The sequence below is a fragment of the Gorilla gorilla genome, chromosome X (assembly GCF_029281585.2).
Source record: "Gorilla gorilla gorilla isolate KB3781 chromosome X, NHGRI_mGorGor1-v2.1_pri, whole genome shotgun sequence".
In the NCBI taxonomy this organism is placed as follows: Eukaryota; Metazoa; Chordata; class Mammalia; order Primates; family Hominidae; genus Gorilla; species Gorilla gorilla.
Genome location: NC_073247.2, coordinates 11,949,706 through 11,970,181, shown reverse-complemented (window position 1 = coordinate 11,970,181; position 20,476 = coordinate 11,949,706). Strand labels below are relative to the sequence as shown.

Genomic DNA, 20,476 nt, shown 5'->3' with positions numbered 1-20,476 from the left:
TTCTGTGAGTTCAATGGTTTTAGATTCCACGTAAGCGTGTTTGGGTCAGACGATATTTGTCTTTCTGTGCTCGGCTTACTGCACTTAACATCACGTCCTCCAGTTCCATCCATGTTGTTGCAAACGGCAGGACTTCCTTCTTTTTTCTTTTTGAGACAGAGTCTCACTCTGTTGCCCAAGCTGGAGTGCAATGATCTTGGCTCACTGCAACCTCTGCCTCCTGGGTTCAAGCAATTCTCCTGCCTCAGCCTCCCGAGTAGCTGGGACTATAGGCGCCCGCCCATCATGCCCAGCTAATTTTTTGTATTTTTAGTAGAGACTGGGTTTCACCATGTTGGCCAGGCTGGTCTTGAACTCCTGACCTCAGGTGATCCGCCTGCCTCAGCCTCCCAAAGTGCTGGGATTACAGGCGTGAGCCACCGCACCCGGCCAACCTCCTTCTTTTTTAAAGCTGAATACCATTCCATTGTGAATATACCCTATTTTCTTTGTTCATTTAACAGCTTTATTGAGGCATAGTTTACATAGCATGAAAGGCACTTATTCTCACTGTGCAAATGAATGACTTTTAGTGAATGTACAGAGTTGATATAGCACATTTTCTTTCTGCATTCATCCCTTGACGGGCTCTTCCGTTCACTGCATGTCTTGGCTACTCCGAATGGTGCTGCAATAAACATGGGAGGGGAGTGTCTCTTTGACATACTGATTTCCTTTCCTTATCCCAAATAAACATATATATATACACACATACACATACTATATACACACACACACATACTATATATACACATACTATATACATACATACTATATATACACACACTACATATATACATACTATATACATACATACTGTATATACTATATATACATACTATATATACATATACATACTATATATACATACTATATATACATGAATTATATATTTATACAAATTATATATATACACATATATATATTATATATATATAGACTTGCCCTGACTTGCTGGGAATACCCTGAAGGTTTAGAAGTCATCTCTGGGGCTGGGTGCGGTGGCTCATACCTGTAATCTCAGCACTTTGGGAGGCCAAGGCGGGAGGATCACGAGGTCAGGAGTTCGAGACCAGCCCAACCAACATGGTGAAACCCCGTCTCTACTATAAATACAAAAAAATTGGCCAGGCGTGGTGACATGCGCATGTAATCCCAGCTACTCAGGAGGCTGAGGCAGGAAAATCGCTTGAATCCGGGAGGTAGAGGTTGCAGTGAGCAGAGATCATGCCACTGCACTCCAGCCTGGATGACAGAGGGAGAATCCATCTCAAAAAAAAAAAAAAAAAAAAAAGTCATCTCTACATATCTTTATATGTAGATACATTAGTAGAGGGACTGCTAGATCAATTCGTAACTGTTTCAATTTCCTCAAAACTCTCTTCCCCGGAAATGACAGTGCTTCCTTGAAGGCTTACCTTTGTTAGTGCCTCAGCGGTAGACGTGACTTCTAAACCCTATGGGCATTCCCAGCAAGTCAGGGCAAGTCCCCTCCCCCTCCACCCCAACAAAGAGATTCCAAGAGTCCATAATGTATTCTTTAGCAAGAAAGACATACTCTTTAGAAAGGTAGGAGGACTTAATAATAAGCAGACAGAACTGTCAGAATGTTAAAGAAAAAAAAAAAAAAGCAGCAATGACAAAAAAAAAACCCCACACATGTGAAAGTAAAGTACAGATATTATTTTAAGTGTAACCCTTCTTATTTCTGTAATCTCACTCTCATAAACAGAAGATGATCATAGACACCGTCACTAAAGAAACAAAACAAAGCAACATAGGACAATCCCCTTAAAGTGACTCATCCTTCCCAAGCTTCAGGAAATACTCAGAAACGGCAGTCAAGGGCGTACGAGACTCGGAAGGTTTCTAAGACCAGAGTCTTGTCTTCTCCCACTCCTCGCTCACAGCAGAACCCAAGAAACTCCAGTGTCAGGAGGTGGCCTCCATTCCCCAGGACACCCCACGGCCGGAACACAGTGGTAAAACTAGGAACTCTCCTCCCAGGCTCCACCCCACACCCTGCACTCCCATGCCCAGCTGCCTGACACAGAACACGCAATCCTAGTATGAGGACTGCTATATATTTCCACGGAAAGGGCATGTCAGCTGCAAAATCGCAGGGCACAGGGAAAACACAGTATGATCTCAATGCCTCCCTCACATGGGAAATGTCACATGTGGTACACATTTTTTTTTTCAAAGACCCTCCTGGCTTGCTGGGTTTTTGCATCTGTCCCTGGGCCTCAGGGGGGCCATTTGCCCACCCAGGTGTCCCCAACCTTCCCCCAACCACCTTCGGGTTTAGGTCCATGCTTCTTGCTGGGCACCTCTGCATTCAACAGCTCTTCATGTGCTCTTTGCAACCAAGCCACATTTTGGATTTTTTCCAGTGCAGGGCCTGGGTATACGTGTGCATGTCTATGTACATGCACGTGCATGTCTATGTACATGCACGTGCATGTCTATGTACATGCACGTGCATGTCTATGTACATGCATGTGCGCGTGTGGATGTGCTCATGTGTGCATGTGTATTTCATATACGCATGCTCATGCATTCATGTGGTTTCTGTGTGTACATGTGCTCATGCACGTATGTGTGGGTGTATGGTGTGGGCACACATGTGCATGCATGTATGTATTGCATTGCATGTGTGTGCACACGTGTTTTCATGTGCATTGTGAGTGTGCTGAATGCACACCTGTTTGCATGTGTATATGTGCACAAGTGCACTGCATGAATATATATGTGCATTTGTTCATGTGTCTGTGTGTTTGCCTGTGTGCTTGTGTGCATATGCGTGAGGGTGCTATCTGAGCACACACCTGTGTGCATGCATATATGTGTGTGCATGTGCACTGCAGGAGTATGTGCATGTGCTTGTGTGTTTTCATATGTGCTCACGTGCACATGTGACTTGCTGTGTGGGTGCACACGTGTGCATGCATGTATATATGCATGGCATGAGTGTGCATCCATGTATGTGCCTGTGTATGTGTGCATGCACATGTGTGTCTGGTGTGTGTCCATGGCCTGCCACCTCCCCAGCCCAGCTTGCCCCTCCCATCCTCCTCCATCACCCTCAGAGTCCACCAGCCTTTTCCTCCACATGACTTCCCTGGTCATAGCCACTGAGCTGGGACCAGGTATCACTTAGAAGCTTCCTCCTTTTCTTGCTCCACCTGCCCTCAGAGGCCACAGTGACGATGCTCTGGCTCACTTCATGTTCCTTCCACTGACCCCAATGCCCCCATGGACCCCACACAAACCCAGTAACAGGGGAGGGCACAGGCCCTCCCGCCACCAGTGTCACCCCCAGGCAAGCCTGGATTGCCAATTTCCCCTCTGCTTCAGGACTACGGCTGACGTCACCACTGAGTGTCCAAACCCACTGCTCCCCGGACCCCAAGCTCAGCCGACGGGGGTCCAAGACAACAAGTCTGAGAGTGGGTGGCAAAGGACACAGTATGCCCCTCATGCCCTTCTCCGCTTCTCCCTCCCTCTGCCCTTAGCCCTAGCCCTTGGAGAACTCGCCTCAGCCCCACACTTGGAGCTTGTCTTCCATTCTTATCTCTGTGCTGTTTCTACAGTTTTTAATTAAAACAATTTCAATGTCACTCCAGGATGTCTGAAGGACAAGGACACCAGAGGAGAGACAACCCCAAGCATTCTATCATCAACCTTGGGCCCTCGACCTCAGCTTCCATCGCTCAAGGCTCTGTCAGTCTGTCCCCTGCCTCCAAGGTCTCCTTTCTCCCAGATACAGAGTCCCACCCTCACCATTTTCTCCTCAGGTGACTAACACTTAAGACAGCTCCCCAAACACCACCCCACAGAGAGTAGGGAGGAAAGAGAGGTGATCAGCTCTCGATTTCATATAGACGTGGGCACCCTGAATCACCCATAATCAGACGTTCACTCCCTGGTGGAATCTGGTACTGCAGACACCTCTGAGGCTAATCTTCCAGGTGTGTGAGGGACGCAGTTCCCTATGTATGTGAAGGGATGCAGTCCCTCAGGTGTGTGAGGGATGCAGTTCCCCAGGTGTGTGTGAGGGAGGCAGTCCCCCAGGTGTATATAAATGGATGCAAATGCACGTGCTATTGGCTTGAAGCCTCATGGGGAAGCAAACCCAATCAATGATCATCAGTCAGTAAAGGAATCTCTGTAAATGAAGCCATCGTCTCCTAACTCAGTCCACTGCTCTCTTTATTGCCTAGGATTCATCTCCCAATTCATCACATTCCCTGAGCTTTCAGGTGGTAGGCAGGAAATGGCGGGCTCACAGCAGACACCCCCACTTGCCTTTTTGCTCCTGAAAACGACCTCCGGGGCTACAAATCTGAAGAAAACACCATCAAAACCCACCCAGCAAGAGCTGCAACCATGCCCTCAGAGAAGGAGCCTGGTGGAGAACTCAGGTGCCTGTGTTGAATGTTTACGGCGTTCAGCTTCTCTGCAAATTTGCAAAGAGACCAGACCCTCAGCAGAACCCCCAACTGCCACTGCTATTTCCACCCGGCCCTCTCAAAGCTCCAGATGTTTCGAGGACAGGGTAATGGCTCATCAGGGCAAGGCGGAACGGACGACAGATGGCATGAGTCAGTCTGACAAGACACTTTCTACTGATTCAAACCATGTTTACTTTTTCTCATCAGCCAGGCAACTCAAAAAACAGGACGAACCCAGAGTGAAGTTCCCGAGGCCACATGGGGTGTGTGAGTTCCTCTGCAATGTGACTAAGGCTTGTACAATGTAGGAATGCACTCAACCATGGCAAACGCAGGAGGAGAGCCAGTACCTGGGTTCTCTTTTTTCTGTTTTTTTCTTTTCTTTTCTTTTGAGGCAGAGTTTTGCTCTATTGCCCAGGCTAGAGTACAGTAGCACGATCTCAACTCACTGCAACCTCCACCTCCTGGGTTCAAGTGATTCTCCTTCCTCAGCCTCCCCAGTAGCTGGGACTATGGGCATGTGCCACCACATCCAGCTAATTCTTGTGTTTTTAGTAGAGATGGGGTTTCGCCATGTTGGCCAGGCTGGTCTCAAACTCCGGGCATCAAGTGATCTGCCTGCCTTGGCCTCCTAAAGTGCAGGGATTACAGATGTGAGCCACTGTGCCCGAACGCTTGGGTTATCTTAAACCCCATCATCACACCATTCAGGTGTTTCACATAAAATTAAAAATTAGCCAGGTGTGGTGGCGCACGCCCGTAGTCCCAGTTACCTGGGAGGCTGAGACAGGAGAATCGCTTGAACCCGGGAGGTGGAGGTTGCAGTGAGCCGAGATCGCACCACTGCACTCCAGCCTGGGCGACAGAGTGAGACTCTGTCTCGAAATAAATAAATTAATTAATTAAATAAAAATTAGGAAGTTTCAAGATTCCTATAACTTTCAGATTTTCATAAGAATAACACAATCATTACATAGTAACAGCAGCAGCCAGGGACATCATTTAAGCAGTGCTCTGTGTGTGCCTGCAGCTTTCTCAATAATGCCGTTCATCTCCATTAAGGGTGGGAGGATGAAGACCCCGCCACTGGCCTGGGTGTCCCTGCTGAAAAATGTCCAATTCACTCAGCCCCAGCATCACCCCGGGGTGCTCACACCTGCTGCTGGCCACTCCAGTACTCATCTGCTCCTGCTGGTTTTCCACACCCTTTTCCAAAGCCCACTAAACACGAAACTTTCAGGACATTGTAGAAAAGGAGGAGGAGGAGGTGCAGAGGGCACGTGTGTGCTCTTTACTCGCTGCTGAGTCCTTTGATGCCAAGCGAAGGCAAAGCGTTTTTTTTTCTTTTTCTTTTTTTGAGACGGAGTGTCTCTCTGTCACCCAGGCCGGAGTGCAGTGGCCCGATTTTGGCTCACTGCAAGCTCCGCCTCCCGGGTTCACACCATTCTGCTGCCTCAGCCTCCTGAGTAGCTGGGACTACAGGTGCCCACCACCACGCCCGGCTAATTTTTTTGTATTTTTAGTAGAGATTGGGTTTCACCGTGTTAGCCAGGAAGGTCTCGATCTCCTGACCTCGTGATCCGCCTGCCTCGACCTCCCAAAGTGCTGGGATTACAGGCGTGAGCCACTGTGCCCAGCTCTCTTTTTTTTTTTTTTTTTTTTTAATTTTTTGGAGGTCGGGTGGAAGCACTCACATGGTCTGCCCCTAAAAACTTTCATTCCAGGTTTGGGGGGCCTCGGGAAGGGACCCCCAACCTAGAGATAATTGTAGCTCAGAATGGTGCAAGAGAAAATGCCTCCACATTGGAGCAAGCACCAGAAGTCCTCCTGTGTGGGAATAGCAGGAGGCAGCTGATACATTTCATTTTACTATTTTATTCAAATGGTCAAAACACCCTTATTTTTCTGTTGCTAAAAACCGAATCGCTCTAGAAGTATTGTCCTCTTTTTCAAGATGTGTCATTTAACACCGGGCAGACGATCGGTCACAGGGTACAAAGTGTCCATGAGACAGGACAAATAACTTCAGGAAAGCTCAGAGACACCATGGCGACTGCAATTAGTAACAATGGCTTGAATATTTGAAAACGACTAAAGGAGCCCATTCTGAATAAGTGTTCTCACCACACACAAAAAAGTGCTGCAAAGTCTGTGAGGTCATGCATATTTAAATCCATCTCACCATGGATACATACATCAAGACACCACGTGCAACCGCATAAACACATACAATGTGTATTTGTCAATTAAAAGAAATAAACACATCATTAAAAAAAATCTGGCTCTGAGATCTTACCAAACATATTGTAAAATTACAGAAAAGAGCTTAATAGTGTCATAAATAATTTCAGGAATACACCAGAGTGTCATAGTCTCAGAAATACTCCAGTGCTGGGTCCAGCTTCCCGTCAGTAACAGGATGTGTGCCAGTGACTGCATATCTGAGTATAGAAAACACAATGTGCCAGATTACAGACAAGTGCGAGGAACTCCGAGTTCACCAAACATCCTACACTTTAGATTTAACCGCTGAGTCCAGCGCAATCTGTTCACCCCATGGAAAGCTATGAACGCAGTGGGTGACAGTGGCCGCCGGGCCCTGGAAACATTCTCTGCTGGCAAACTATGGAAAGGAAAGGGCTTCATGTCTGTAGCAATAGTTAAACTCATCTCTCTGTCTTCTTAGCTTGAAAATTATACATAGGTGGTCGGGTACAGTGGCTCACGCCTATAATCCCAACACTTTGGGAGGCCAAGGTGGGAGGATTGCTTGAGCCCAGGAGTTCAACAGCAGCCTGGGCAACATGATGAAACCCCGTCTCTACAAAAAATGCAAAAATTAGACAGGTGTTGTGGTGCACACCCATGGTCCCAGCTACTTGGGAGGCTGAGGCGGGAGGATGGCCTGCACTTGTAGAGGTTGAGATTGCAGGGAGCTGAGACTGCACCACGGCACTCCAGCCTGGGCAACAGAGAGAGACCCTGCCTCCAAAAAATAGGTAGGGCATGGTGGCTCAGTCCTGTAATCCCAACACTTTCGGAGGTTGAGGCAGGCAGATCACTGAGGTCAGGGGTTCGAGACCAGCCTGGCCAACATGGCAAAACCCCATCTCTACTAAATTAGCTGGGCGTGGTGGCGTGTACCTGTAGTTCCAGCTACTTGGGAGGCTGAGGCACAAGAATCTCTTGAACTTGGCAGATGGAGGTTGCAGTGAGCCGAGATTGCGCCACTGCACACTAGCCTGGGTGATAGAATGAGACTTTGTCTCAAAAAAAAAAGAAAGAAAAGAAAAAAAAATTATATGCAGGTGGTTAAACTGCATATGCTTCCTTGTCTGCGGTGGCCTAAGGTACAAGGTAACATCTCGGCTTCATCCTAACTAGGACGACGGCACAAGGGTATAGACGTGATAGAACAAGCTCTTTCCTGTAATTTTACAATATGTTTGGTAAGAAGTGGGAAACTTTCTTTCGTTCGTGTGCCATAACTCTGGGAATGTCCCCTGAGCTACGCCAAGTTTTACAAGAGGCCAAAGAATGGTGTGAATGTTTGGCCTGGGCTGAGCACGCCTCACACCGGCAGTTCTCAGAATCGCCCTGCGAGGGACCTGGGGAGACGTGGAATCCTGGGTCTCACCCCCAGCCATTTTCATTCCGTGGTCTGGGGTGAGGCTCATGAGCCTGCATTTTTAACAAACTCCAGGGTGATGCTGAAGGACCCCGCCTTCAGGAGTTCTGAGGCTCAGACAACAGCAAGGCAGGGCTGCTCGGGGTTCCCTGCTCTCCGTCCCTGTCACCCCTTCCACTGGCAGATGCTAGCCCAGATCCCATCCCTACAGGAAACTGAGTCATCACCCCCCAAGGCTAACGTGGAAACACCGGAAACTGACTTAGGGGCCTCAGCACTTTTTCCAACTTCATCCCAGGCACTCCCCGACTGCTGATCTCCTTTCAAAGTGGTCTCTGCCCTGCAGTTTTGGACTAGCTTGAAATAACCCCTCCGCCGGTCCCAACTATTAGCAGTTCACAGAGCCCTGTGTGTCTCTGTAAAATGATGTAAGGCCAACACACACACACACACACACACACTTAACAGCTCGGTTTGTTAATTACAGCTTTGTTATTCAAAGTAGTTACGTTTTATAAAGTCTCAGCGAACACTGAATTAGCGAATAGTGAACTATTGCTCCCACGTAAATACAGGGCTACGTTTCCAGAGGTCATTGACCAATCACTACCTAAGCGCGTTTTATGTGGGTTTCTGTATAAAGACACCGTAGTGAATAGACATTGTGGAGTCACTCACATTGATCTCGAAGCCAACAGCACTATAACTCGTGCCTAACTGACGCTCATCAAATGTGTATTTTCCCCGTGAGACCATGCCAGCTTTCCTGTACTTAGGGACGCTAGGTAGCATGTCAGCACTGACTTGCGGATACTTGAAAGCGCAAAATCACTGACAAAAAGCACGAAAACACAAAACACAGGACACCAAATAGACCTTGCAAAGAACCCTGTTGACAGTATGCGCTGGCCCAAGAAGGCAGGGTCTGGCTTTGTTGAACCTCAGCTGAGAACATGTGCTATTGAGAAGCTCAATTCTGGCCAGGTGCGGTGGCTCACGCCTGTAATCCCAGCATTTTGGGAAGCAGAGGCGGGTGAATCACTTGAGGCCAGGAGTTTGAGAGCAGCCTGGCCAACACGGTAAAACCCCGTCTCTACTAAAAATACAAAAATTAGCCAGGCGTGGTGGCAGGTGCCTGTAATCCCAGCTACTCGGGAGGCTGAGGCAGGAGAATCACTTGAACACAGGAGGCGGAGGTTACAGTGAGCCAAGATCACACCACTGCACTCCAGCCTTGGTGACAGAGGGAGCCTCCATCCAAAATAAATAAATAAATAAAAAGTTCATTTTTTTTGCTGTTCTGTGCATGAACAAAATAGCCGAGGGTAAAGAGAAGAACATAAAGGGTAACTATTGGGTCCTGGGTTTAATACCACAGTGATGAAATAATCTGTACAACAAAACCTCATGACACATGTTTACCTAAGTCACAAACTTTCACATGTAACCCCGAACCTAAAATGAAAGTTTAAAATAAAAAAAATTAAATGCCAGGAATATTGATGTGGGGATGACAAATACATTTTAGTAAGCAGGCAAGTCACAAATACAGAATCACTGAATGATGAAGATTGCGTGTACCTAGGTTAAAACAAGTTAATAACAGTATTTCTCATGGTGTCCAAAATATATCATTGTCTTTCTCAGAAAATTTAAAATCTCTTCCCCTCTGCAGCATCTTGTGAATTTGGTTGTTACACCATGGGACTGATACAGGGGCATCCTGGGGGTGGGGTAGGGGTAGGGGGTCACAGAATTTGGGCCCCTCGTCTGCCTCATTGGATCCTCTACCTGGCCATGAAAGCCCATTCCTTCTTTCTGAACCTGGAAAATTTCTATTCACCCCTCAAGGCCCTGGGAGAATGTCACCTTCTCCAGGAAGCCCTCCGTGATCCTCTCCCTAGCCCACCTGAAGCGCTTTCTCACAAGTATTACCAGAGGCGATCTGTAAGCACATTACAGTTTAAGGAGCACAGCTCCGGACCCCAGTTCTCAACTCCAGCAGCAAATTACACACATCTGTGGGGTTTTCCTAAGTCCTGATGCCCAGACTAATTAAATCAGAAACTTTCCAAGGTGAGATGCAGGCATCTATATTTTAAAGCCTACCCATGTGATGCAAACGTGTGGTCAACTCTGCAGGCAGGGACCTGTTACAGATTTTAACTTCCTTAATATCTCTTAAAATAGCTTGTGTCTTCTCTTCTATCTCCACTGACTTATCCACGCTCTGCCAAAAATAGCCCCAGCCCCTCCCACCTGTTCTGCATGCTGTTACCCAAAGACGGGCCTTAGGCAGGTTAAGCGTCCCTGCACAGCTGTCTGCGTCAAACCCTTCAGGGGGGCTTAAATCTGCACTCCTCAGCAGTGGCAACAGAGGCTGCCCACCATCTGGCCCCTGCAGCTCCTCTAGCCTGAGATGAACTGCAGCTGCCCCATCATCACTCTTACTGCTTGTCTACCAGGCTGAGACACCCTTCCTCTTCCTTACACCTGGTTTCCTCTGCTCATTCTTGGAAGCTCAGCGTCCAGAGAGGGCCCCTCCTGGGAGAACTCTCTCTGACCCCCTGAACGAGTGTAGTCCCTGCTCTGTGCCTCCAGACATCCAGGCCTTCCATCCACAATGGTGCTTTTATGCCCAAATTGATGCCCTGGTTGTTACCTCCAAGGCAGAGAACAAAAAACAGGGACCACAGAAAATAGCACCAATAGTACATTTAACTTCAACCTATGTTGGCTGAAGGAATACATGAAAGAGCCATGGACTGGGAGGGTGGATGGACAGGAAGGTAAGTGGATGGATGGGTGGGTGTGTAAATGGGTGGGTGGGTGGGTGGGTGGATGGATGGATGGATGGATGCATGCATGCATGGGTGAGTGGATAAATTAATGAGTGGGTGGATGGTTGGGTGGATAGCTGGGTGGATGGATGGGTAGATGGATGGGATGAGTGGAAAGATGGGCAGTAAGGGGATGGATGGAGGTACGGGTGGATAGGTGGATGGATGGTTGAGTGGATGGATGAGTTTAGGTGGGTGAGTAGGTAGGTGGATGGATGGATGAATGCATGGATAAGTGGATGGATGGGTAGTTAAGTGGATGAGTGGGTGGGTAGATGGATGGAGGTATGGATGGACAGGTGGATGGATGGTTGGGTGAGTAGGTGGATGGATGGATAGATGAATGGATGGATGGATGAACAGATAGGTGGATGGATGGACAGATGAATGGGTGAACGGATAAATGGATGGATGGTAGATGGGTAAACTGATGAAAGGATGGGTGAATGGATGGATAGATGAGTGGATGGTGGACAGATGGATGTATCAATTGATGAGTGGCTGGATGAACTAAAAGGATGGATGCATGGATGATGCATGGATGGAAAGATGAATGGAGAATGGATGGATGGATGGACAGGTGCATTAATGGATGGATAAAGGAATGGGACGACGGATGGATGGATGGATGGATGGATGCACGCATGGATGGATGGATGAATGGATGGATGGATGGGTAAATGAATGGGAGGATGGGTTGATGGATGGATGGATGGACGAATGGATGGATGGGTAAATGAATGGGAGGATGGGTTGATGGATGGATGGATAAATGGAGGATGCATGGCTGGATGGATGCATGGATGCATAAATGGATGGATAAATGGATGGAAGGACACATGGATACCTAGAACACGGAGACCCTGAGGAGCTGGAGAGGCCTCAGTGACTGGTCTAAGTTCACCACCAGGATTCAAGGGAGTTCTCTTCCATATCAAAATGCCCATCACTGATTCAGGACATTCTCCTCCCCTTCAAGTCACACTAGTGGTGAAGGCAGGCATCCCTCAAGGTCCACAAGGCCGTGCCTGGGGAGCTCTGTTCAGCCCACACACGCAGCCACCAACTCCCAAGCCCAGCAACCCCTGTGCCCACGTCTCACCACCAACAGAACTCATGTCCACATGCATTTTTCCCCATGCTGACCATGTGATCACCAGCAAGCTCCTGAACTCTCTGACCCCAGTGTCTTTATCTACAAAAGGCCCATGAGAAATATCTTAAGGGCTCGCTGAAGATGAAATAACAAACTGAATGCTCTTTGAAAAATGTAATCCATGGCATAGACGTTCACATCCGAGAAGCGGTCATGGGAAATCTCATGTAGGAGGGAAGAAACAGAATATCTAGTAAAATAACAATGATTCTTGACAACTCAGCCACACATGAAGACCCTCCAAGGGGCTTTTTAAAAATTCCTAATAGCGGGATGCAGTGGCTCGCGTCTATAAACCCAACACTTTGCCAGGCCAAGGCAGGTGGATGGCTTGAACTCAGGAGTTCAGGACTAAACTGGGCAACATAGGGAGACCCTGTCTCTACAAAAAATGAAAAATTTGGCTGGGCATGCCAGCTCACGCCTGAGGGAGGCTGAGGCAGAAGAATCACTTGAACCCGGGTGGCAGAGGTTGCAGTGAGCCAAGATTGCATCACTGCACTCCAGCCTGGTGACAGAGCGAGACTCTGTAATTAAAAAAAAAAAAAAAAAAAAGGCTGGGCGCAGTGGCTCACACCTGTAATCCCAGCACTTTGGGAAGCCGAGGTGGGCAGATCATGATGTCAGGAGTTCGAGACCATCCTGGCCAACATAGTGAAACCCCGTCTCTACTAAAAATACAAAAATTAGCCAGGCGTGGTGGTGCGTGTCTGTAGTTCCAGCTACTCAGGAGGCTGAGGCAAGAGAGGCGCTTGAACCAAGGAGGCGGAAGTTGCAGTGAGCCAAGATTGCACCAAGGCACTCCAGCCTGGGCAACAGAGCAAGACTCTGTCTAAAAAAAAGAAGAAGAAGAAAGAAAAGAGAGAAGAGAAGAGAAAACAAAAGAAAAGAAAAGAAGAGGAAAGAAAAGAAAAAAACAAAAAGAAAGAAAAGAAAAGATTAGCTGGGTATGGTGAGGTGCACCTGTGGTCCCAGCTTCTTTCGAGGCTGAGGTGGGTAGGCTGCTTGAACCCAGGAGGTTGAGGCTGCAGTGAGCTATGATTGTACCACTGCACTCCAGCCTGGGTGACAGAGCAAAATCTTGTCTCAAAAAAAAAAAAAAAATTAAAACACCTAACACGTCTATAAACCAGACTACCCAGGTAACCCTGGGCAAGAGTGACGTTTCCAAGCTTCCCGCAACGGGGCCAAAGCTGAGAACCTCGGATCTAGGTCAGCAAGAGCTACTGGAGGGTGGTCAAGCAGGTTTGTGTCTGAAACCATCGCTCGGAAATCAGGAAGGCAGGAGGGATGGGCATCAGTTACCGGTGTGTTTTTAGACTGGACTCTGTAGGATTAAAATATGTCCACCAGCCTGGGCGACAGAACAAAACTCTGTATCTACAAAAAAGGTAAAAATTAATTGAGTGTGGTGGCATGTGCCCATAGTCCCAACTACACAGAAGGCTAAGGTGGGCAGGTCACCTGAGCCTGGGGGTTCGAGGCTGCAGTGAGCTGAGATCACACCACTGTACTTCAGCCTGGGCGACAGAGTGAGATCCTGTCTCAAAAAAAAATGATTGCAGGCTGAGCATGGTGGCTCACGCCTGTAACCCCAGCACTTTGGGAAGCTGAGGCGAGAGGTTTGCTTGAGCCCAGGAGTTCAAGACCAGCCTGGGCAATGTAGTCAGACTCCGATTCTACAAAAAGATTTTAAAAATTAGCTGAGGGTGGCACATGCCTGTGGTCCCAGCTCCTTGGAAGGCTGAGGTGAGAGATTCACCTGCACCCAGGAGGTCAAGACTGCCGTGAGCTACAATTGTGCCACTGCACTCCGGCCTGGGCAAGTCTAAAAAAAAAAAAAAAAAAGAAACAAAGAAACAAAAAGATTGCAAGCCACTGCCCGGTGATATGTTTATGATATGATGAGTGTGTCTAGGGGCTTGTGGTTTAAGAGTAGAAACCGCTTCCCATAGGTGTCTGTAGCTGTCCATCTTGTCTGTCTATCGGATGCTATGTTAGTCTCAAAGGACCACAGCCTCTTGAGTAAAGACCTCAACACAGGGGGCCTCTCCCTTCACTGCCACCTCGGCACGGTCTCAAAAGACAGGTGTTCATATCCATCTCCTGCTTTCCCAGATCCAAATCCCTCCCTGTCCTGCTATTCTATGAGTCTGCACTAAATGCCTAACGCTTCTCTCCGAGTGTTCAATTGCTGACAACATTTTGTGCTGAATTCATCGAAGACAGCCCTGTGTTAATTCATATTTAGAACCCAACCCATTTCCCCCAGAAGAAGACAGCTAGCAACAGCAGCAGGAGAGGCCGACTGGCAATATTTGGGTTCTGGCAGTAGTTATAAAATCTCTATGCGTCCAAGTCCGTTGGCCCTAAAAGACAACGCAGTGTGTTTATTCTTGTCATCATTCCAGTCCGTCGTGTTCCAGTCCATCGTGCAGAAACGAAAGCTCCTTCTGGTCAGCATCCCCTCGTGGATCAATGCTTGCCAGGGTGCATTTGGACAATAATTTTGCAGGGTCAGGCAAAGCAGAAACAAACAAGAGTCAGGCTACCTGGGCGAGCTCAGGTGTCGCTGATGAGTAATGCCTGCAGAACCCTCCGGCCAGTCTGCTGCCTCCTCAAGAAGGGCTGTTAGCTCAACCAGATACATTATTATCCGCTTTTAAACAGCGCTTTGGAGCAACAGCTTTACTCCCCGAAAAGCTGCAGAAAATCAGACTCTTTCAGGTGATTCTCAAAAACAGGAGACCCACCCCAGCCCATGACACCATTCAAAGTTGAGAAAGCAAAGTGAATTAAAGGGGTTTGCAACTGCTTTCAGACTCATCCAGCTGCCGTCCACAATGACAAACATATATTATATCTCAGCCCAGCCCACCGGGACAGAGGGAGCGGAACAAAAGCTTTGCCCATGCGGCTTCTTTAGCAAGGCTTTCCACGTACCCTGTGGGCATTTTCTCCTCTCCTCTGTTGAATTTTCTTCTTTGCCAGGTAGGTGGCTGCAGGCTACTTTCACAGCCCACTTGAGAAACACTGGTTTGAATCTGACTCTGGGGGAGAAAAAAGGAAGTTTCTGGTTTCCTGCTAAGCGGAAACTTTAATACTATGACTAGGAGACCGTACAAGGCATGGTGGCAACCCTGAGTCATACTAAAACAAAGCCGAAAAACACACCCATGCACCATCTCCTCAAAACTCACCAAGGAACCAAGCCAAGAAAGAATACTGAACAGGAAATTCAAGAAGAGGAAGTCCTTCTGGTCTCTAGAGATGTGAAAAGATACCGTCAGTTGGACAAATGGGAGTAGAAATGTTGGTGAGCTACCATGTTTCAGCCAAGAGACTGGGATAAATCAAAAAAGAATACACTTTAGGAGGCCGAGGCGGGCGGATCACCTGAGGGCAGGAGTTCGAAACCAGCCTGGCCAAGATGGTGAAACTCCATCTCTACTAAAAAAATACAAAAATTAGCCAGGCGTGGTGGTGGGCACCTGTAATCCCAGCTACTCAGGAGGCTGAGACAGGAGAATCGCTTGAACCTGGGAGGCAGAGGTTGCAGTGAGCCAAGATTGCACCATCGCACTCCAGCCTGGGGGAAAAGAGCGAGACTTCATCTCAAAATAAAAAGAAAAGAAAAGAAAAGAAAGAATATCAGCAAATCCTCAAGCCCTGGACAGCCTGCAGCCTGCAGCTACACCAGCAACGATGAGACCACATTCACAAGCAATCCGAACCGCACCTCCCCAACTGGGAGAACAGAGGTGAACTATGGAACACATCAGAAAATCCACATGGGCCTGGGACATGGAACCACAGGACTCAGAACGAACAAGCTTCAATAACCAGCCTTTCTCTGCCATTTCGTTGCTGCCCCTGAAGACTCAAAGTCCTTTGTCTTTCTCTGCCAATTCTCTAAAAATGGACTGTTCTTTGTTGAGGGTACTAGAGCAGCTAGAATCCAAGCCACTTCCTTGAAAACTACCCATTTCTAGGTATCTCCCATATATCAATGAAAAACGCATGTTAATAAAGTTTGGTTTGTTTTTCCCTGTCTTTGGTTAGAGGAGTCGCTTCCAAATAAGAACATAGGACAGTTGATTTTTAAAATGATTTTTCAGGTGGCTCACACCTGTAATCCCAGCACTTTGGGAGGCCAAGGTGGGCAGATCACTTGAGGCCAGGAGTTTGAGGCCAGCCTGTCCAACAGGGTGAAACACCGTCTCTACTAAAAATACAAAAAATAGCCAGGTGTGGTGACATGTGCCTGTATTCCCAGCTATTCAGGTGTCTGAGGCAGGAGAATTGCCTGAGCCCGGGAGACACAGGTTGCAGTCAGCCAAGATCCTGCCATTGCACTCCAGCCTGGGTGACACAGTGAGACTCTGTCTCAAAAAAAAAAGACTTTTTTTCAGTCTGGGCAACATAGCAAGACCCTGTCTCTACAAAAAAATGTAAAAGTGGCCAGGCACAGTGGTGTGTGCCTGTAGTCCCAGCTACTGAGGAGGCTGAGGTGGGAGGATTGCTTGAGACCAGGAGGTGGAGGCTGTAGTGAGCCCTGACTGCACCCCTGCACTCCAGTCTGGGCAACAGAGCGAGACCCCACCTCAAAAAAATATTTTTCAGCCTGGTCAACATAGTGAAACCCCATCTCTACTAAATATACAAAAATTAGCCAGATACGCGGTGCATGCCTGTAGTCCCAGCTAATTGGGAGGCTGAGGCAGGAGAACTGCTTGAACCTGAGATGGAGAGATTGCCGTGAGCTGAGATCGTGCCACTGCACTCCAGCCTGGACAACAGAGGAAAATTCCATCTCAAAAAAAAAAGACTTTTCCTCCTTCGCACCCCGAGAGACACATAGGTCTTATTTCTTACTGTAAATCACAAAGGACATGTAATTCTTTTCCCCTAAAGTAACAAGAGTGCTCAGAAAAGTTTCAGCAGGACTGAAAACCAGCCCAAGGTCCACGTGGCTACTGAGAAGTCTATTTCCCCGGGGGAAGATATCTGAGTCCGAAAACATTCCAGACAGTATCCATGAAATCCCGCCATGATTCCTAAATGCCGAATTGGGAAAAGTACTGTATGAGCTGCATTTCTTTCTAAATGACAGCATGTACCCATCATAGGACCTTCAGGAAGAAAAATGATTTCCAGACAGTCATTTACTTGAGTATCTCCAAAGTGTAAAGACATGTGTTTGTCTTTACATGAAAACTCTGTCTCATACACAGACAAAGGAGAAAGAGCTAAAGCAGGAAGTTGTTTTTTTTTTTCTTTGAGACTGAGTCTCTCTCTGTTACCCAGGCCATAGTGCGGTGACACGATCTCAGCTCACTGCAACCTCTGCTTCCCGGGCTGAAGTGATTTTCCTGCCTCAGCCTGCTGAGTAGCTGGGATTATAGGCGCTCACCACCACGCCCGGCTAATTTTTGTATTTTTAGTAGAGTCGGGGTTTTGCCATGTTGGCCAGGCTGGTCTCGAACTCTTGGCCTCATGTGACCCACTGGCCTCAGCCTCCCAAAGTGCTGGGATTTACAGGCCTGAATCACCGTGCTCGGCCTAAAGTAGGGAGTTAAATGCAAAGCAATCAACTTTTACCAGAGCCAAACACGCTGATGGAAAATCAAGGCAAACTCGCTGGATGATAAAACCCACTTCCTCTGCCCAGAAACATTCTCCTAATAACTTCCACACACACCCACAGGGGCAGGACACAAGAGCTCTGGAGAGAGTAAAAAAAAAACGAAGCCCACACTTGCTCTACTGGGGCGAGGGAATCCTGAAGAGGCCTGGTATTGTTCAAGAGATGTCGGTTCCGTAGATGTTTGGAGTTTTTCAAACTGCACAGGCCGCTGTGCCGTTGCCCCGGGGGGTGGGGCAAATCAGCCTTTGCCAGAGAGCAGGGATGCATTGGATGTGTGCAACTCTACTGTCGGGATGGCAGGCTCCTAACTGCAGGGGCAGCCCTGAATCAGCGCATACATGCAACTCCCAAGCCCTCCTCAGGGTTTTCCACCCTCAACACCATTGGCATTTGGGACCAGATGAATTCTTTGTGCTGGAGGCCGTCCTGGCCCTTGAAAGATTCTGAGCAGCTTCCCTAAGCTGCCCCACCCATTGCAGGATGGTGGGATGTCCCACCCCAGGGTGGCAACCAAAAATGTCTGCAACCATCACAAAGTGTCTCCTCGGGGCCAACGTCGCCCTGTGGGAACATCTTGCTCTCTACAAAGCTGAAGCCTCCTCTTTTCCTCTATACACCTCCCTCTGTCCATCCATCCCTCACCACATCCCACCTGTACCCCTGAGAATTTATGAAGGAACCAAGGAACACAGGGTCCCCAACACTCTGAGATCAGGCCAGAGCTATCAGCACCAGTCTGAGAACCTACTTCAGGCTCAACGGGGTTTTGCAGCCTGATGCATGTTGCTATAAGAAAGTGTGTTCTGAGCATCACCAACTCAAAAGTCAACTTTCCCGATGAAACGTGTATTAATATTATTGGGACAGGCTGTTTCTGTCTTCATCTCTAGCAGGGTCAGACTGCAAAGAGGGGGTGAGAAGGGTCCCTCAAGGAGATCCATCAGTGCTGATGACCAGGCCCTCCTCTGCAATTAGAAGGATAGGTTGGCCCTGTTATGCCCCTATCCCACTGCTCTTCCCTACCCACCCACCCCATAGACAGGTACTCTTCCCTTTACTCAAAGCATCAGTAGCTGGAGTTCCTAAGCCCAGTCTGCTTCCAAAATCAGGAGTTCCAGATGAACACTGCTGTAGGTTTAAAAACTGTGCAACGCCAATGAGCCGACATCGCGCCACTACACTCCAGACTGGTGACAGAGTGAAACTCCGTCCAAAAAAACAAAAAAACCCACCATCAACAACAAGAAAAATTTAAAAACTGTGCAACGACTTGTTTGGGGCTCAGAGAATATAAGGCTTTCCACTCACTCTGCTCCAGTGACCTGGAACGCCAGACCAGCCGGCAAATCTGTCCCCAGGGCTTCAAAATCCAGCCAAGCCCCTCACCAAGATTTACCACTGGGAACCCCTGAGTTATTTCGTGATGGAACTATAAAGGTCCCTGTGGCCCTGTCTCCCGTCTGCCTGTTCAGATGCCTCTGTTCTCCAGGAAACTCAATTCTTAGGCCACCAGCACTCCCTTGGATATATTTCCCTGACCCCAAGCCCACAGTAGGTGCAAAAGAAGGAAGGAAGGCATGAAGGATGAAGGAATGCATTCGCAGAGAGACAAGTGAAAACCCCGTTCATCTGCAGGTGCCTGGGGAACAAATGCAGCTGATAAAACCCTACAGAGCCATCCCGTCCGTGGTGACAGCTTGCCCGCAAGAAGGAAGGACATTTAGGAAGAAAAGGGAGAAACAGGAAGCTCTGCTTGGAACCTCCCCTGCAGGCTGGAAAGTCCTCCAAGTTTTCCTCTACGGAGCAGGCTTCATTATCTCTAATCTCTACCAAGTGAAAGCACAATTTCTAGGATACCCGGGACCCCTTTAAAGAGGGTGTAAATCCATTAGCAACTCCTCCCTAAAAATAGAGACCCGGCCTAGTCACCGCAGCTCTAGGCTGAGCTAGATCCTATCAACACAAATCGGGCCTCCTCCGTCCTCCCCAGGGCTGGGCGTTCCCGCGTCTCCTTCCTAAATATGTCCAGCCCTGATAAGGCCCGTCCTGAAGTCTACACTGCCCGCAAGCCGGTCTACTTAAAAGCCTGCCCATACGAAGAGCAAAAAATGCACTGGCCACTGGAAAAAAGAATTTATAATATACCACATCCAGCAGGGTCCCCGTTTCCGTTTCAAAGGGAGGGAAACAGAAAAACATGATTAGAGTAATAATTAGAAATAGGCCCGGTTTAGGGCGTGGGAGGGTGACCGTGGCTCTTTCTTCCCTGCACACTTTTTCTGTTTTCCGAATTCTCCACCGCTGCAGATGGACAATTTGGTAAGCACACGTTTCTTTCTGCGCCCCGTGTTGCTTGGCGCACAGCACGCGCTGAAATTCCCGGAGCCTGCATCCACAGAGTATTTTTGAACATGTTCAGGGCTCAAAGTTTTTTTCTAACTTTTCCTTCCCTTCCCCCCACCACCCGGGTCTCAGGCTTCTAGCGATTCCAAATTTAGGCCCGGGACGCAGGGCGTGGCTGTGACAGGCAACTCCAGGGCGGCCTCCGCGCGCGGCCTAAAGACGCAGGTCCCCAAACCCTGGGGGTAGATAACGGGGTGGGGTGAGGGGCTGATGCAAAGGGAGAGAGATCTGTAAGAAAGTCCCCTAGATTGGGAAGAATCGGACGCACCTCTCCCAAGGCCGCCCCAAATTTAAGAGTTTGCAACTCCG

General features: G+C 48.3%; 1 protein-coding gene and 1 long non-coding RNA gene across 10 annotated transcripts in view; both read right to left on the bottom strand.

Moving 5' to 3' along the window:
* Positions 1-20,476, bottom strand: part of CD99 (CD99 molecule (Xg blood group)) — a 50,937-nt gene that overhangs the window by 29,796 nt on the left and 665 nt on the right. The window lies entirely within an intron of this gene.
* LOC134757901 (uncharacterized) lies at positions 483-15,670 on the bottom strand. Its single transcript, XR_010132498.1, has 2 exons — positions 15,061-15,670; positions 483-667 (listed from the first exon to the last, which is right to left on the bottom strand). It is a non-coding gene; the product is annotated as an uncharacterized lncRNA (long non-coding RNA).